This window comes from Dasypus novemcinctus, chromosome 23, assembly GCF_030445035.2.
Source record: "Dasypus novemcinctus isolate mDasNov1 chromosome 23, mDasNov1.1.hap2, whole genome shotgun sequence".
NCBI classification, from domain to species: Eukaryota; Metazoa; Chordata; class Mammalia; order Cingulata; family Dasypodidae; genus Dasypus; species Dasypus novemcinctus.
Window position 1 is genome coordinate 63,946,610 of NC_080695.1, and position 17,617 is coordinate 63,964,226.

At 39.4% G+C, this 17,617-nt stretch overlaps 1 protein-coding gene across 6 annotated transcripts in view; it reads left to right on the forward strand.

The window, feature by feature from the left end:
• Positions 1-17,617, forward strand: part of GRIN2A (glutamate ionotropic receptor NMDA type subunit 2A) — a 456,692-nt gene that overhangs the window by 274,647 nt on the left and 164,428 nt on the right. The gene's annotated exons all lie outside the window — the stretch shown is intronic.

Here is a 17,617-nt window from a genome sequence, read left to right on the forward strand (position 1 = left end):
GGATGAAGGCATGGACACTCTAGGGGCTCAGAGTATTCCTTCTCTGAAAACATTCCCCGTTGAACTTCTCTAGGTCCAATTCCACAGCTGGGAATGTACTTTTGTTGGATCAGGGCAGACAAAAACATTGTAAGGTGCAATTGGAATGCTCTCCCTGGGTGAACTGTGGCCATCGTGTGCTGTTCTCTATATAGTGTTCTGAAATCCCAGTAGGAATCTGAGTCCTTAAAAGACTGGAATAACTTAAAGTTAAAGTGAGGGAGAGTATGGTTCACATCATTGCAGCAGTGAATGTTGAATGTACATCAATGACCACACTAGTTTGCCTGATCTTCATAATTGTGTACCATATTTGCATTATCATTGACTTCATCTGTTACTTTAAATAAACTAATTTTGAAACTTAAATGCACCACTCTGTAAATCACAGGTTGGAGAAACACATTTTCTAGTACACATATGTTAACTATTAAAAAATAAAAGTATCATTATAAAATCATCTCATGTACTGCACAAGCTGCAGCCCAATCCAGTGAAAAAACACTTCATGAGGAATTTACAGATGACCCTATGCATGCAATGATAATATCTGTCCCAATGGCACTCCTTTTTCCACATAATTCAACTCTCTAATTAGTCACCATGGAGACCCATATTACATACAGAGTGAAGTAAGAGCCTGAAAAGGAAGGCAATATTATCATCTTGCCATTTTTGATAAACAATGAATGCCCTCTAAACTTCAACATCTTGAGATTTATTTTCATTTTGCACATCAAACGGAGACTGGAGAGACCTTCAGGGGAGGAAGACATAGGATGTGGCAGGACACTCAGAATTAACTGGGATCCAAGAGAAAATACAGTCAAAGCTCATCATTTGCAGATTCCATATTTGCAAATCCCCTTACTCACTCAGATTTATTGGTAGCCCCCAAATCAATATTTGCAGTGCTTTTGTGATCATTTGCAGAACAGCAAATAATAGTCAAAAATTTGAGTCACCTAACATATACATTCTTAGCTGGGGTTGAACAAAGCCACACTCTGCCTTCTTGTTCCAGCTCTCCTAATTTAACCTAGTTTCTTTTTCTTGGATTGCTTAGTACCACGTTTTTCACATGTTTGTACTTTTTGTTCCTGATTTTACTGTTTAAAATATTCCCAGTGTAGTGATGAAGTGCTGTCTAGTGTTCCTAAGGGCAGGAAGGCTGTGATGTGACTTGTGGAGAAAATATGTGCATTAGATAACCTAACATGTATTATAGTGTTATTGGCTATGAACTCAATGTTAACGAATGAATGATATGTATTAAATAAAGTGACTTTAAACAGAAATGTGCATGAAACAAAGTTAGGCATTGATCAGTGTTGAAAATATTGTGACTGGAGGCTTGCAGAAACCTAATCTTGTATTTCCCCTAGAAGCAATGGTTTAGTAGTTGCTAATTCAGTGTTTGCAGTGATTTTACAGAGCATAATTACCAGGAATAACAAGAATCAACTATACTATGCAAACAGAAGATTTGCTTTCAGTGAGAAAATGACAGATTCCTAGAAGGAAATGGCAAAGGGGAAGCTTTAGAAGTTTTTACATACTACTTCCAACAGCATCAAAATTCTTTCAAGTGCACATGGAAAATTCACGAAAGTAGAACAAATTTTTGATGATAAAACAAGTCTTAATACATTTTAAAGGACTGAAATAATGCAGAATGTACTTTTTAAAAATCACAGCATCATTAAATTAGCAGTCAGTAACAAAGAGATATCTAGAAAATCCCCAAATGTTTGGAAATTATGCAACATAATTCTAAATAACCTATGGGCCATAGAAACTATAAGAGAAATTAGAAAATAATTTGAACAGAAGGATTATGAAAACACGAAATATCAAAATTTGAGGACTAAAGTTTAAGAGGTGCTAAGAGGGAAATTCAGAGCCTTAAATAATTTAAATTTTAGAAAAAGATAGGGATAATATCAGTAATTTAAGCTTCTATGTTCAGAAGCTAGAAAGAGAAAGTGTAAAGTAAATCAAATTAAATGGAAGGAAATAATAAATATAATAGCAAAAATGTATAAAGTAGAGCACAAACCAGAGAAAATCAACAAAACCAAAAGCTGTTTTTTTAATTGATAAAATTGATCATTCCTAGTAAGAATGATGAAGATAAAAGAGAGAAGACACAAATAACAAATACTAAAATTGCAAAAGGGGATATCATCACAAATATTTCAGATCTTATTAATACATTAAATTGAAAATATTTTTGCAAACAAATTCTATGATGTAGAGAAAATGACTAAATTGCTTGAAAAACAGTATTTCCAAAACTGACTCAAGAAGAAGTAGAGTAACTCTGAATATAGAACAATGCATTGAATTCTTAAGAAATTTCCCTTAAAACAAAACAAACAAAAACTCCTGGCCCAGATGACTTCTCTGTAAATTCTCTCAAACATTTAAAGAAATAACACCAACCTACACAAACTTTTTCAATATACTAGTAATTATAATCCAACAATATATGAAAATGATAATTTGTCATGCTTAAGTGGGGTTTATCCTAGTTATATAGCGGTTAGCATTAAAAAAAATCAACATAATTTACCGTATTAACAGAAAAAAGGAGAACTATTATATGATCATCTTAATAGATGCAGAAAAAGCATTTGACAAGATTTGGTTTCCATTAATAATAAATAAGGGTGATTCCATGATTTGATAGTTTATCTCTGAAAATTTTATAGCTAATGTCTTACTTAATGTTGAAATAATTAAAATAGTCCACAAATGTATGTCAAATGGTTTTTGACAAGTGATCATGACAATGGGAGAAAGAAAAGTCTTTTTAATAAATGGTGCTGTATCAAATGGCTATTCAAATAGAAAAAAATAAACATTGACCCACAGCTCACACTGTCCAAAAAAAAAATAAGCACCCAAAACTTGAAATAAAAAGCAGACCTAACGATAAAGCTTAAACTATAAAGGTTCTAGAAGAAAATATAGGAGAATCTTTTTGTGACCTAAGAAAGTCACAGATTTATCAAACAGAATGGAAAAAACATTATGTATACAATGAAAAGGGCAAACTGGACTCCATCAAAATTTAAAACTTTTGCTTATATAATGACACTGTTGAGAAAATGAAGAAGGCAATCCACAAATTGGGAGAATATATTAACAATATAAATATATTACAAAGAACTAATATCAAGAATATGTAAAGAATTTCTATAAATTAATAATTAAAAAGCAAACAACCCAATTAAGTTGGGAAAGTTAGAAGTACATAAAAGATATTATGTAGATTGGCAATAAGCACTTGAAAGCACAATAAGCACAGCCTTATTAATCATCAGGGACATGTAAATTAAAACCAGAAAGAGACACCATTTCATAAACACTGAATAGCTAAAATTTAAAAGACTGACAATACGAAGTGTTGACAAGACTGTGGACTCTTATACATTGTTGGTGGGGATGTAAAATTACAACCACTGTGGAAACCTGTTTGACACTTTCTTATAAAATGAAACGTACCAAACATTATGAACCAGAAATTCCACTCCAGGGTATTTATCGCAAAGAGATGCAAACATATCCTTCCCCCCCTCCAAATAATATTTGTACAAGAATTTTCATTGCAACTTTATTCAAAATAGGAAAAACATCAGAAACAGCTCAATGTCTATCAATAAGGAAATGGATAAATCGTGATATATTCACAAAATCCTGAAATTTATTTATCAGTAAAAAGAAATGAACTGGTATACACATGACCATACGGATGAATTTCAAAATCATTCTGTTGAACAAAGGAATTTAGACACAAAAGATTATATACTGTATGATTCTATTTATATGAAGCTCAATTAGAGGCAAAAATAAATATCTATGTGGTTAGATGTCAGAATAATGACTGATTATGTGACAAAATGCAATTGATGAGAAAGGAGTACAAGGGAACTTTCTAGAATGATGGCAATGTTCCCTATCTTGATTAGGGTTTGGTTACACAGGCATATACATATGTCGAAATGCATCAAACTATCACACAAGACCTGTTCATTTTATTGCATGCAATTATATCTCAGATGAAACAAAAAATGTTGAAACCATTCAAATTGGATACCCAGAACAAATAACTACTAATTTCTACTGAAACTTCATATTAACATCCAGGTATGAATACTGATTATAATACCAATAGTCATGGACAGACAACTTCATTTATTCATACAGTCAAGGAATACTCATTCATCACTTTCTTTGTACCAGATACTATTATATTCTTGATGCTTAGGATTTACCAGTGAATGAAAGAGACAAAGATAATTTCTGTGTTCATGGAACTTAGATTTTAAGTTTGTGTATGTGGGTGGGAGAAGGTAGAGGCAGGGGGCTTCTACATTCTCCCGTGACATTTGAGGAAAGCATTAACTTGTAATTCTCTGTCATCTGTCCCAGTTTGGGTCTCCTCTTTTCCCCTGATATATTCTGTAACACCAGCCATACTATGTAGCTAAAGGTGTAAATGTGCTGGGTTTCTTTATGCATCTGGAACTGTGAATGTGCTTCTAATGCTCTCTTTGCCTGCAATGCTTTCCTGAATCCTCATCTTCTTTTATCCATCCTTCAATGTTTCTTTCCATTTTCATATGCAGAGCCAAAATGTGAGTTGTTTATTTCTTGTCCTTAGTAGAAAGTGGAGAACTTGGGCCTTTCTACCTTATGTTGTTGGGTTTGGGAGTTATTTTTCAACCTCTTGAAGTTACACAAACTGAGGAGTGCTTTTGGAGCTGGAAAATCCTCCTTGGTTGAATTATCCAGGCCTTGGTTAAGTATGGCTCACAACCTGTGAATTTTCCATGCTGCCTTTGGATCTAACGCATTTGCCAGGGAGCCAGTTTACGCAGCGGCCACTGCTGAGTGGGTGATAGCTGCGCAGAGGTAGGCTGCGCTTGATAGTCTCCATTTCCAGATAGAGAAAATGCCTTTTAATAGTTTGCTTGTGTTTCTTCAAATTCCTGTTGAAATACAGCAATTTCCCCAAAAGGCAGCCTGGGGAATTGCTGTGGAGTTGAGCTTAGAATGCACAAATGCTTCCTGTAGAGGCCTATTCTCTCAGCACTCAGGGATCCAATGCTTCAGAAATAACTCCTTGTGCTTCTGTCTCAAAGAAAGCAGAAGCCAGTGGAGCAGGTAAATACCAGTCATGTTATCCTTAAAACTCCCCATCCCAGCCTCACACACTGGTACAGCAGGTCAGCAGAGGCGAAGGGCTGCCGAGGGAGCTGTTATTCTGGGACTCAGAGGCTATGTCTTTTCATCTCCGAGGTCGCCCAGTGGCGTCATTGGAGGCAGCAGCATTTAATGAGGGTGTCTCGGAAAACATGAAAAGCCCTCAGAGGGGCCTTTGCTTTCTGCTCATCCTTTGTATGTGGCTGGCATGGATTATTCCAGGCTGTGCACAAGTCCCTTGGGCTGCAGACACAGAACTCAGGGTGAAACCATCTTTCTCTTGTGAACTGGAGCATCCATGCTCTTTGTCTCTCCTTTTTCCCTCGCTTTGGAGTCTGGTGGGTCCAAGGTTTCCCAGAGATGCTTGGGAACCATAGCCTGGATATAAGCTGATTGGCAATCCAGGGTAGGACAAACCCTGCCTTTGTGTGCCAACACAGTGGCCAATGTTCTGTCAGGTACTGGCGCTGCTGCACAGGGGAGTGGGATACCATTCTTTTCAATTAGCTCATAATCGAGTCAACCCTGATGCAGCCTGATAAGTGCTGTATTGGCTATTTACCTGGTCAGTTGGGGAAAGCTTCATGAGGGTAGGGCCATTTAAGTTGGGCCTTGAGTTATAAATAGGATTTCTGTGGGCCAAATCATTTTATTATTAACTACTGGCAAAAATGCTTGGAAAACAGGAAACAGATGTGGCTCAACAAATTGGGCTCCCATCTACCATATAGGAGGTCCAGGGTTCGATGCCCAGGGCCTCCTGTTGAGAGCAAGCTGGCCAATGTAGAGTGCCAGTCCCATGTAGGAGTGCGGCCCCGCTCAGGAGTGCCCCCCTGCATGGGAATGTTGCCCAGCACGGGAAAACTGCCCCATGCAGGAGTGCCAGCCAGTGTGGAGAGCTGGCTCAGCTAGATGATGCAACAAGAGACACAGAGGAAAGAAAATAAGAAGACATAGCAGAACAGGGAGTCACAGTGGTATACGAGAGTAATTGCCTCTCTCCCACTCTGGAAGGTCCCAGTATCAGTTCCCAGAGCCGCCTAATGAGAATACAAGCAGACACAGAAGAACACACAGTGAGTGGACACAGAGAGCAGACAATAGGGGGAATGGAGGGGAGGAGGGAGAAATAAATAAAAAATAAATCTTAAAAAAAATCCTTGGAAAATAATTCCACTTACCACTTTAGGGTTATTTTAGCTTTTACATGGAAATATATGTACAAATATATACAAATACATACACATTAGCTTTATTTTTTTTAAGATGTATTTATTTATTTCTCCCTACCCGCTTGTCTGCTCTCTGTGTCCATTCACTGTGCATTCTTTTGTGTCTCCTTATCTTCTCTGTAGGCAGCACCTGGGACCTTCCAGAGTGGGAGACAGGGGCTCAATCTCTTGTGCCAGCTCAGCTCCCTGGTCTGCTGTGTCTCTTATTGTCTCTCCTCTGTGTCTCTTTGTTGCTTCATCTTGCTGCACCAGCTCTCTGCATGGATCAGGATTCTGCTCTGTGCGGGACAGCTCTTTGCATGGGCTAGCACTCCTGTATGGGCCAGCACTCCATATGGGCCAGCTTGCCACCCAGGCCACCTGGCCTTCACCAGGAGGCCCCAGGAATCAAACCCTGGACCTCCTATATGGTAGACAAGAGCCCAATTGCTTGAGCTACACCTGCTTCCCGACATTAGCTTTAAAAGGAATATGTATTTAGAGAAACATTTAAAGAAAGATTTTAAATGACTACTGAAGTTTTTACTAGGACAAAAACATAAACATTAAAGTAAAACCATCATTTTTTCTCCAGAGCGAGATAAAGATGATGATGACATCCCAGAAGACATGAGGAACACCAATTGTGTCTTCCTGGGCAGCATCCCACTGCCCTGGTCTCTAGCTCTTCATTCCCACCGTTGTTTGCATTCTTCTTTGGGTCCTTCGTGGCACTTGCCTTCCACACAGTGAGACTCCCAGACCCTTCCAGCCCACATCTTCCTCCTGATCTCTAGACTTGCCTGCTGGACATGGAGAAACCCATAGACACCCAGCCTCGTCTTGTCCAAAGCCAAGTGCACCACCTTCTTCCCTGAAGGCCATTTGTTCTCCTGCATTTCAGCCTAGAAGACTGGGATTCTCTCTGATCCTCCCAATATCCCTCAAAAGCCCATCTTCAGTTGTCACCAACTCTACTCTAAATCCTGCAGTTCCCTTCAAATACCTTTTCCTTCTATGCCAAGGATACCCTTTCCATTGATTTCACATCTGGATAATCCCAGGTGGGCTGGGTCCTTCCCACTTCACTTCCATAGACCAGCACACCAGCTCTGAAGAGCTTTAATGGTTTGCATTGTAACTGTGTTTGCCTTGGTAGACTAGGAACAGTTCCTTCCCTCCATGTTTCTTCATCTCTGCCACAAGGCTTTGTGTGTAGTGAATAAATACAGTCTGTCAGTAATGCTTATTTCAGTTACTATTTATTAAGAGCTGCTAAGTACCGAAAACTATGCTGAGACTTTGACATTCATGATCTCACAGAATCATCTCAACAACTCATCTGAAATAGGGAGCTTGTGACGTCCTTAAGATCCCCAGCTAGTCTGATAGAGGCACAATTTGTGTGTAGGTCTGCCTGACCCCAAAGACTGTGCTCCTAAGATCTGTGCCAAACTGATGAGTGGCAGGGAGCAGGGAAAGGGATATTGCAGAGGAAAGATTAAGGGAGTTCCTCCTCCTTCTTTAGAATGGCATCCTCATCCTTTTTCTTGCTGGATGCAGCAGATTGCCCCGAACTCCTAATTGGAATTTGGTTATGACCACATCTTACAGGCCCAATCTTTCTTGATTTGTAGCAGTGCCATCTTCCAGTTTGACTAAGGAAGGGAATGCACCCTGTCCTTTATGTCTTGTGCATATGTATACGTCAAAGTATTCCAGTATAGATATAAAGGGGTTTTAGAAGAGCTAAGATTGCTCTGGAGTACAATGGGTCTGATTGGGGCACATCAGTGTGTTATTAGATCTAGCGAGCCATTTACTAGAAATTGTGCATGCAGGGTGCAGATATTATATGTGGCTTGTAGTTATAGAACACTGTAGCTCACTCCCTTCAAACCATGGTATGTTAACCTCCCATCTCTTTTTGATCACATTTTTCCATTACCGCCGTGCCTAACCTGCAATGACCCATCGAGTTTCAAGGACCGTGCAGATTTCTAGCATGTGTATATGTGTGTTGTGTATGTTTCTGCATGTCACATTGTCTGTGACAATGTTCATCTTGCCAAAGAGTTGAAGTGTTTGTGCAAATATTATACTTGGCTTGTGTGCACATGTAATTCAATGGAGATTAGACAAAAGAAATCTTAGAGAAAATTGTAATTGAGAGGACACCATAGAACAGTTGTGAGGATTGCTAAAACTGAAATGTATTGTTTACACTTTCTACAGGCTGGCAGAAACATAGCATAGCTGAGAAAGACAACAGCAGCCAATAGATAAAGCCAGGGACTCTGGCTACAGCTAGCACTGAGAGCATGCCATGTGTTTGTTTGCCAGTGTTTGTTTTTTCCCTTACTTTATATTTCAGGTGCTTAATAGCAAAGGTTCAATAACTATTTGTAGAACAAATGGGAAAATGAGTGGAAATATTTTCTCATGAGCTTCTTAAAATGAGGACTGTCTTTTAGTATGGTTATTTTACAGGTATGGTTCTTTGAGCTCCCTACATCAAGATTGCCTTGGCAAAGATGTAAAGGTCTTAGCCCCAACTCAAACCTAATGAATAACCATTTCTAATTCTGAATATGCATTTTGCATAAGTTCCCCCCGGTCTGTGATGTTTTCATGCCTATTAAAGATGGACAGTTACTTCTTTAGGGCATAGACTTACTTGTTATAACTAAAAAAATGGTTTCATCCAAGTCATCCTGATTGTTGACTCCTTGCTTCTAAGTCTTTGTGTCTCTCTTTTCCTTTGGAATGACACTTCTTATTAGTAGTGCTTAAGAGAATTAGACAGAGAAGAAGGAAATAATGTAATTGGAGACTGGTTGAACCTAGAGCCATGTCTGGCGAATTGGACGATAACATGACCAAATAAGATATTTTCTGTGCATGTAGTTTAGTACCTATCACCTATTATGTTCTCAGTGAATATTGAGTTATTAAATTATTTCATTTTCAGCTCAATCTGTCCTCCATAAACATAGGTGATTGAATTTTGGGTGTATAACTCATATTTATTCACACCTTTATTCAGTCAAACAAAATTTCTTGAGCAGCTATCATGTGCAAGTCACTATTTTTTAAAATACATAAATATATTTTTAAAAGATAGTTAGATTACACACAAAAATACAGGGATTCCCATGTATGGGAATATAGGCCCCACTCCCCACACCTCCCACCCTTCCCCACAAGTCACAATTGATTGGGCCTGACCTTCCAGATGCTTGGAGTCTAACCAAGGCACTGGGCGGTGTCTGGGTCTCAAGGGCAGTGTGAAGTGTGCCACGAGAGATGTGCTGATAGACGGAAGAAGTATAGAGAAGAGATATGTTGTATGCATGCAGGAGGATCAAGGGCCCCAACACAGAGAGCTTCTGGTATGAATAAGGTCTCAGAGAATAAGGAAGATTTAGACTCCTCAAAATGTGTGGGAAGACATTCCATGCAGAGGGAGCAGCACAGACCAAAGTCCAGGGGCCAGGTTCCTCAAGGCCCATTTGGGGAAGAGTGAAATGCTCAGTGTGCTTGAAACTTATATGGCATGGAAGGCAGAATCCTAAGAATGACCCCAATGGCCTTCACCCTCCTTTATTCCCCACCCTTGGAGCATGAGTGGGACCTATAAATACGATGAGATGTCATTCCCGTGATTATGTTATGATAATGGCTAAAGGATGTGTCAGTTGACTTTGAGTTCACTGGAATGGAGATTGTCCAGGTGAGCTTGTTCTCATCACATGAGTCCTTTGAAAGCAAAGTGTGCCTGGCAGTGAAGAAGAGGAAGCACGAGAAGGATTTAGGGGACTGATGCTGGCTGTGAAGATGAAAGGGTCCAGATGGTTTCCAGGAGCTGAGATAAGGCCCTGCTGGCAGCCAGCAACCTCAGGGGGCTCAATTCCATCAGCAACCTGAATGCATTTGGACATGGGTTCTTCACAAGGCCATCCAGGTAAGAGCCCAAACCAGCTGGCACCTTGACTTCAGCCTGGTGAGAACTTGAGCAGAGAACCCAGCTGAGCACTCCTGGACTTCTGACCTGCAGAACTGTGAGATCATAAATGGGTGGTGTTGCTAAATTTGTAGTAATTTGTTATATAGCAGATGGTTTGAGGGGAAAGTATTGGAACTAGAGACAAGGCTAAAATTTGATTATAGACTACAGAACTTTATTCAGAAATCTTCTGGGCACTGTTGAAGTGCTTGGGATAAGAGAAAAACTAAAATTATTATTAATAGCAAATTTTTTTAGCACTTACCCTGTGCCATGCAGAGTGCTAAGCATTTAATATATGCACTCATTTACTCCTCATATCAGCATTGTGATATAGATACTAATGGCCCAGTGAAGTCAAGTAACTTGGCCATGGTCAGAGAGCTAATAGGTTGCAAAGCCAGAAACCTGCACTCTTAAATGTGAACTGTATGGCTCCTTTAAAATTAAGATGGTAACTGGGATGGATCTTTTGGGAAAATTTCTGAGGGGCCATTTAAGTGGCTCACGTTAGAGACTATGCAGATTGAGAACAGTGGCAATAAGAGCTTAGAGAAATTTCAGGAACAGGATCAAAAGCTCATGACATTGACTGGAACAGATTTGCTAAGAGATGTATGATAGAGAGGAAATAGAAATTTCAGATTTAAAAATTTTTAAGTGTGGTTCTGTGGTTAATTCTGGATTAGGTATTTCCAGAAGAAATTTGGCTCATCTATAGATGACATTGTTCATCTCCTTTCCCTTCATCTCTCCCTTTGTCCTTCCTTCCCTCTTTTTCTTCTCCAAAATCCTTATCTAAAGTCAAGTGCCCTTTTATAAAATGGGCATGATAACATTGCAAGCCTTAGCAGAGTCTGTGTGAAATTAGATGTTTCTTTATATAATAATCATTAAGGTTCTCAAATGATGGGAGCTCTAGAAATGGAAAGTTAAGCCATTACAGAAGAGTTAAAATTGTCATCTGACTTGATGCATAGCAATTATTTAAAATATCTACACAGTACAATATGTTAGCTCACAGAGGGGAATATATAGTAGATCTCTGGAAAATTAACACATCCAACTGAAATGAGCAGTGGCATCCACAGTGCTTGTGTGTGCTCGTGTGTGTTTGTGTTTCTGTCTCGCACTGGTTCTTCTTTCTTTTTTTTTTTTTTGAACTTATAACACATCAACTCAATTCCAAAAAGAACAGCCATTAAAGCAGAACTCTCTTGCAAGACAACATTCTGCTAAACATTTTCTAGGTTTCAGATATAAAAAAAGGCAGTTCACAGAAAATATATCTCTGTGGAAATGTGCAGTGACAGGAATATTAAATGATAAAGGTGACTGATGATTTGATGATGATGGTGTTGATTGATGTGATGATCATATGGCAGTGGTTGCCATTAGTTGATCTACTCTTATTTGCCAGACACCACAAGGAGTGCTTTCAATGCCTTCACTCCTTTGGTGATCAGAATAGTCCTGCATTTTTTCACATCTGCAAGGGAGATGATAATATTACCTACCTCTTAGGATTTTTGGGAAAATTAAACAGGACAATACTATCAAGTTCTTAGAACACTGGCACATAGTAGATACTCAATAAGTGCTAGCTCTTAATTATGTTTATATTCCCATGTTATAAGAGGTAAATCAGAAGCTACATACATTGAATGACTTGCATAAGGTCATATAGTTGTGAAGGTAAAATTTGAGCCCAGCAGAGTCCAGAGTCAACCATCAAGCCAGAAGGAGCCTCCAGCTCCAGCTCACAAACCCAATTTGATGAGGGAGCTCTCTGAGGGAGCTGGGAGACAATGAAGCTGAAAGATGGTGGAAAAGGAATAAATGTAAGACAAAAGCTGCACCCTTGATAGTTTGCCATTGCCATCAATTATGAAAATGAGTGACTAGATTATTTAAATGATCTCAGATGAGTAAATTATTCAGAGTCTCTCAGTCAAAAGTATTTCTAGAAACTCCTGAAAAGACAGATGAAAACCATTTTGATTTTGTGACAGGGTCATTATCAACCTATTTATGTTGTAGAGGAATGCAAAGCCCTAAATTTCTCTGAGACAGAGAGAGAGAGAGAGAGAGAGAGAGAGAGAGAGAGACAGAGAGAGAGAGAGAGAGAGAGAGAGAGAGAGAGAGAGAGAGAGACAGATTAAGTTTAGGTCCAGGACTGCAGAACATGGAATGGGATGTTTTGCATCATTTAGGAGAAAGTTGTTGTTCTATGTTCCCTGAAATGCTAGGCTTTTTCAGAGTGTCAGCAGGTCTCTAGGGTGGGTGGGAAGTTAATGAAGTAGGGTACAGCTTTAACCAGAGGAGCTAAAAGCTTTATTTGGTTGCTATTGTTGGGGTTCCAAGTCAGCTTTCATTTGGAGAAAAACTAAAATGTTTCTAAAGTAAGTTTGAAGTGAATAGAGTAAGGGGGTTGACTTTTGTGATCCTCTGAATGTAATTCAAATAAATAGTAATCATTTAATGAGCACCTATTATATGCCAAACCTCACAATTAGTGCTTTCACGTGCATTATTTCACTTTAGCCACATGACAACCCTATAAAGTAGCTGCTATTCTCTGGTTTTGTATTTGAGTAATGCAAACTTTCAAAAGTTCAGTGACCTTTGTTTTTATCAACAGCTGTAAAAGAATTCAAATTTAGGTTTTGTGAGTCTCCAAGTTTGGTGCATGTTCTACTACTTTGTACTCTTTCTAGGATGAATGATGGAAATTTTTATTTAGGACATGGAGATTCTCATAGGTAGTATCTGCATTGGACATCGGGTAGAGAGGATGTTACAATACCTAGCCTTACAGGTGGCCTCAAATCTTGTTCTCTAGGATAAAAACAACTGAAAATAGTGGGTTCTGGTGGAATTCAACTAGTAGTCCATCCTTTTATCCATCCAGCCAAACAGCAATGCTCTAGTCATCTAATAACTATCTATCTATCTCCATTCACCAATCCATCCAACTATCTAACCAGCCATCATTTATCCATCCATCTCATCACCCATTCGCTCCTGGATACACTCATAGATCTGTGTACCACATATTTACAGATTATGTACTCTCTGCCAGACCCTGTGGTGCGTACAGATGAAGAAGAGATGTCCTAGCCCTCAGGGAGCTCACAGTTTAATGGGAGAGACAGAGAAATGAACTGTCAATTGCAGAATTCTGAGATGAGTGCTCATGGTGGAGTTCCACAGGGGACCTGAGACACTTATCCCAGCCTGAGCATTGAGGAGGGGACGAGAATAGATTTCCTGAAAGAGCTGACATTTGACTTGAATCCTAAAAGGATGACGAGCTATCCAAAGAGTGGGACTCATCTAAACCCATTTTATTAACTGAACGACATGCATTTGAGGCACGTCATCTTTTTACCTCATTCCACATCTGGAAAGGAGCATTTAGAGTGCTTCCCCACCACCTCAATGGCTTGTTGTCTGGACCTGCTCTCCACTTTTTTAGTGTTGTTTCCATCACTATTTGTAGGCTGATGGTGCAGAGAGAAATGACATTTGTCTGCTAGAAAAGAGACAGAACAGCAATCTGCCCCAGCAATCTGCTTATGGCTACAAGTGGCTGTATCCCCCTGCCTTCTGTAGCTGCAGTTTGGTTTTCTTATCTGTGCCACTGGCATCACAGTCTGCCCTCCCCACTCCCCTGTTTTCCTTGGCACTGGAGTCTGGCATGGACCAAAGGGAGAGGCAGAGATAGAAAAGGAATGAACATTTCCCATGTTTATCTCTAAGATGTGGAAGACTCAATGTGCCCTCTAGTCTCTGAAGACAAGAGAATTGGCTACCTGATACCTTGAAATCTTTTTCCATATTTTATAAAATAGAGAGTAAGTATCGTGCCCTGGTTATGACCTAGGGTGTTTAAATTCATTGCTTCGATACCTTTTTAACTGACACTTAAGATGAGTACTCTCATACACCCCCTCCAAGTTTACATATGAGGAAACTGAGGTTCAGAGAGGAGTTGTGACTTGCCCAAAGTCACAGAGCAAGTAAATTGCAAAGTCTAGATTCCATTTCAGATCTGTCAGTCTCCAAAATCCATTTTGTTTCTACTGTACCAGATGGCAAAGATGAAGCTTCTTTGCATATCAGTGGTGAAGGTTGTTGTTGGTTTAATTCTGAAAACCCATGTTGAGAGTCGCTTCCTCCCTTGTTGCCAATGTTTGCAACAAGAACTATTACAGGTACAAGACCCTGGCCGAACCATGTATCTCTCCCTGAGCTGAGCTCAGAGCATCCCACCGCACTGTATGCAAATCTGCCACCTAATCAATCTCTTGCTTTTTTGTGAAAAACCAATCAGCCTTCTCTAGCAAATCTGAAGATGTAAATCCACCCCACTCCCTGCAGTAAACTGCTCGCTCATTCCTCCACCATATGTTTTGTTATATGTAGCCATTGTCTTTTGAAAATGTGTTTTAAAGCTCATCACAATTGTATCTGTGGAGCGCTTGGAGTCTATGTTCCTTCCATTTGAATTACAGATCTTCACATTAGAAAGACTGAATGGTCCAGTTTGAGAAAGAAAGATTAGGAGCCGAGCCATGTGGTTTCTCTCAGTGTGAAAGAAGATGCTACCAGAAATGCATGTGAGGAAAAAACCTGAAGTTGGGAAAAGACAAGCAAATCAACTCTTGTTCCCTTGAAGGGAGGTGGAGAATGACTTGGAAAGTGGATGGCCTCTCTCTTAGGTTGTGCTTATTTTGAAAGCTGAAACAAACCAAATTAGAAGACTTCTGATTTTTCATATGAATTCCCACCAGGTTTGCCTCTACGTGGACCAGAAGATTACAGTTTATGAAACTTTGTTTTCTTTCTGTGATGAAGGTTATTTGAAGAGAATAGGACAGGCAGATCTAAAGTAAGAGAGGAGAGCAAGAATCAGATTTGGATATCAGATCCTGATAAAGGGAAAGCAGGAACATTTACCTCCTTGTAATTGATGAGGATACTGAGATTCAGAGGATAAGATACTTGTCGCAGGTTCCTCAGCAAGAATGGTATGCACTGTACTCCACTGGTAGCATTCAAGCTGGTAACTTGAATCGGCATAGCAAGATTTAAGTTTCATTACCAAAGTGACATGCTAAGCCTTGCATTTGGTAATTGTCATATCATTGAAAATGTATCAGGATTCAAAGTTATACTTTGAGTCAATGGAGCAGAAGTTGGAGACAGGGGTGTGTGAGTACAAAATCTCAGATCGATGTCAAGAGATGAATTTTTGGTTCAAAGAGAGATCAGCACTATGGATAGCAGAAATGAGCTAATTCTCTAGTTTCCTGCTTGGTTGAACATGGCAGGCTTCCTAAGTGAGCCTTTTGTGGATACGGGTGGGATGGGGGTTAGTTGACATCTATAGTGTTGGTTTGGCCATGGGTGACAGCTAGCCCTGGAATGCCAGCCAATTCTGAAAAGCTATTATTCTTTATGTGTTTTCATCAGTAAAATGGAGCTAATGATAGTACTTACACCATGGGGTTTTTGTGATGATATTAAAGCTAACTTTTATTAAATGCTTCCTGTGTATCAGAGAAGGCTTTAAATGCACAATCTCTCCTAATATACACAAATTCTTATGAGATTGGTAACATTATTATCCCCATTTTATAGATGAGCAAACTAAGGAACACAGAAAACGAATTAATTCCCAAAAGTCTGAGCTAAGATTTGAACCCCCATATGTCTGATTCTGAAGCCCATGATTTTAACCACTAATTTCTGTAACCTTCCTTAAACAGACACTACAATGCAGGTGAAATCACCCACTTTTGTGGGAGTTATGGGATTCATGTAACAAAATACAGAGTTTAATTTTCCTTTATAAAGCCTAATAATAAAACCAGAAAAAAATGAACAATTTTTAAAATCTCAGACACTTTTGATCTCTTGCCAAGCACATTATGTACATTATCACATTTTATCCTCACTGTACTCCTAAGCAGTAAATATATAATAATTAATATCTTACAGAAGAGAAAATTGAGGACCAGAGAAGTGAATTAATTGGAACATGGTCACCCAGCCACTTCATAGCTTGTGGGGGTTATACGTAGTATATGCAAAGTATCTGGCCTAGCATAGTGCCTCGTATATCATAGAAAGAGCTTAATAGATGGGAGCTATTATGCAAAGTGTAATAGAGATGCCAGAGATTTTTAAATGACAGTTATTAGGTTTTTAAATTTGGGGATGGATTTCTAGAAGCCTACTAGTGGTGTTCTCTTTTCTCAGGAGAGTTGGGTTCAAAGTATAAAGGCAAGCATCCTCAAGGGTAATTGACCATTTACTTTTTTCTTCCAGGCTATGCAGGGAATGAATAGTGAGATACATGCATATGGGCCAGGAGTGAGAAAACTGCTTCTAGTTTTTTCACATATTTCCTGTACTTTCTGGGGCAAGTTATTGAACTCTCTAAACACCAGTTTACTACTTGTAATTATATTACTATTTCCTTCACCTTTATGTGACTGTCGTGAAGGTCAGATGAAATGAGATAATAAACAGTAGCTTGCAACCCATTATGAGCTATATAAACTCAGGGAATTTTCTATTATTTTCCACATAGTAACATGCAGCTTTCTTATCCAGACACTGCTTCCAGGGTGTAGCAGTTTGACACAGTTATGAATTCCAAAAAGTTTGATGCTGAAGTCTTAAGCTGGAGCCCCAGGAAGTAAGCACACAGAGGAAAGAGAAGCCAGACCCAGGAAGAGAGCACCTGAGCCAGGAGAAGAACACAGAGGAATAGAGATGGCTCCTCAGACATGGCAGAAACTCCAGGGAGAGAGACAGAGCCATTCACTTGATAGTCCACAGCTGACCTTGTAGAGAGGAAAAGTCTAGAGAGCCTCATAGTCTACAAACAACCTTGTGGAGAAAACAGAATTGCTGAGCCCAGAGGAACCCAGGAAACCTGAACCCTCACAGCCATTGGCAGCCATCTTGCTCCAACACGTGAAAATAGACTTCAGTGAGGGAAGTAACTTATGCTGTATGGCTCGGTATCGGTAAGCTCCTACCCCCCAAAAATACCTTTTATAAAAACCAACAGATTTACGGTATTTTGCATCAGCATCCTATGGCTGACTAATACAGAATTTGGTGCTGAGGAGTG